This window comes from Octopus bimaculoides, chromosome 5 (assembly GCF_001194135.2).
Source record: "Octopus bimaculoides isolate UCB-OBI-ISO-001 chromosome 5, ASM119413v2, whole genome shotgun sequence".
Taxonomy (NCBI): Eukaryota; Metazoa; Mollusca; class Cephalopoda; order Octopoda; family Octopodidae; genus Octopus; species Octopus bimaculoides.
In genome coordinates this window covers 23,091,324-23,093,958 of record NC_068985.1, presented here as the reverse complement: position 1 = coordinate 23,093,958, position 2,635 = coordinate 23,091,324, and the positions used below count along the sequence as shown (strand labels likewise).

At 28.2% G+C, this 2,635-nt stretch overlaps 1 protein-coding gene across 1 annotated transcript in view; it reads left to right on the top strand.

Annotated features, from left to right (window-relative positions):
• Positions 1-2,635, top strand: part of LOC106883587 (N-alpha-acetyltransferase 60) — a 133,985-nt gene that overhangs the window by 130,322 nt on the left and 1,028 nt on the right. The gene's annotated exons all lie outside the window — the stretch shown is intronic.

The window sequence follows — 2,635 nt, the reverse complement described above, 5'->3', positions numbered from 1 at the left end:
GAATGGAGTAAAACGCATATTTTAACTGCATATTTTATAATATATATGCATACATATATATGTTTATTTTTATGTTTAAGTTAAAAAAACCCAATTAAACATTAAACTGAAGAATGACTCAATCCTTTTTTTTTGTAGGAAACGTATCTATTAAACTTTTATAAGAAGAGATGCTTCATAATTTCAGCCTGCTGACAAAGGCTAGCAAATTTTCAAAGTTACTGTAACCTACCTTTACATATATATATATATATATATATATATATATATACACACATACACACACATTGGTGGGTATGTCATACTGACGTATATTAATTCTCCAAAAGAATGTCATATTACTGCTGAATACGCAGACTCATTCCATTATTAAAAAGTCATATTCAGTATTTTTATTATGCTCTTATAGTCAACCCATTAAACTTAGTTTAACTTATTTCTTTAATTAACAATGTTAGATGCATGTTAATAGGCATTTACAGGCATTTGTATGACTATATGTACATGTATTTGTGAATATGTTAAAATATAGATCTCTAAACACGTTTTAAAATGTGTGTGGGGTAGAATGCACACAAAAGCATATATGTTCATATTAACATCATTTTTAACTGAATATCTTAAATAATGGTTTGAAGTACTCATTGTAACAAGTAGATATACATAAATATAAATATTAACATATACATGCACACATATATATCTATTGATAGATGGACTTACATATACAGATATGTACATATATGTACATATTCATTGTATGTGTATGTGTACACACACACACACACACACACACACACATATTATCTGAAAAGTATAGTATTAAATACACATCATGGCTGATTTTCCCCAATTGGTTTCACATAAAGAATACAATGGAGTGTGAGGTAACAATCCAGTTATGTAACTTTACGCTCATCAGAGTTAGCCAGTACATAACACTCTATTGTATTCTTTATGCAAAACAGATTTGTAAGATCAGACTTGATGGATATTTAATACTATACTTTTCGGATAACACACCCACTCTACAGACACATATACAAGTGCATCTTTTCCTTGAATTATGGTCTCTTAGATGACTCTCACACGTGTGCGTATATATATATATATAATTAATTAAAAAACAGAAAAAAACAACAAAAACAACATGACATGGTACAAGCTAAGTATTAAGATGCTCAGGGAAGGAAAGATAAGGTGTCTTATGCTTCAAGCAAAGCTCTTCTTCAGAAACAGGTAAGAGAAGAAATTGCAAGAGAAAAGGGACACACACACACACGCATATATATATATTTGTGTGTGTGTTTGTTTGTATGTGTGTGTATATATATATATATATATATTAATAAATCATAGGGAAGCAAAAAAAATTTTAGAAATTTTATTTACTACCAGTGGTCTAGCGAGAAGAAAAAATTAGTCAATAGACTATATATTATTCATTTAAAATACAGAGATGCTTATAATAGGACATCTAACCCGCTAGAAGGAGCAGCAAAAAACTCTATAGGAATGTAAAATAAAAACATTTACCGATCTATAGATTGGTAAATGTTTTTATTTTTCATTCCTTTTCGAAATTATCCCTAATTTTGTGGTATAGAGTTTTTTGCTGCTCTTTCTAGCGGGTTAGATGTCCTATTATAGGCATCTCTGTATTTTAAATGAATATATACTTATATATGTATATATACAAACATATAATAATATACAGACTGCTGCAATAAATCTGTAAATTTGAGAGGAGAATATGTTGAATAAAATCATAATTAACTGACATTCCTATATTTTCTTTCACCCAAAGCCAGGAACTTTTCAGCACACCCTCATATATACAAACATACATATATATGTATGTATGTATGTATGTATGTATGAGTACATATTTACACATACATGCACACACACATGCATATATATATATGCACTGACATTTACACATACACACACACATACACACACAAACATGCATTTAGACTATTAAGTACTGAGTCAAATCTGCAGTTTGATTTAGAGGAGTCGGAATTATATTGGGCCCTGTTGATGTATTATATGTACTGAATAATTGATATAACATTTTATGTTGTTCTCATAAAAGTACACAGCTTGGAAAATCAATATGACCAAACACTTATCAAAGCAATTCCCTGACTTCAAAAATAGTTTTATATTTAATGAAAACCTGCAATAAAAAGCAACATATTAATTACATTAATTGATAAGTATATATATTTGCGCATACTTTTAGTAATTAACAAAGATTAAAAAAATCCCAGTTAGTTTATTATGATACTATATTTAATAATGATCATATGCATACACATAATTATATGTATGTGTGTGTATATGTATATATATATAGAAATATATTGTGTGTGTATGTGCATATATATATATATATATATACATACACGGTGGTGCATCAGCATGACCGCAGCTCTAAGCTGAAACTTAACAAAATAAAAATATATATATATATATATATATATATATATACACACATACATGCACATATGTATATGTACATATATATGTCTGTGTGTCTGTGTGTGCATATGTATATATATATATGTGTGTGTGTGAGTGTGTATATATATGTATATGTGTACATATATATATGTGTGTGTGTGTG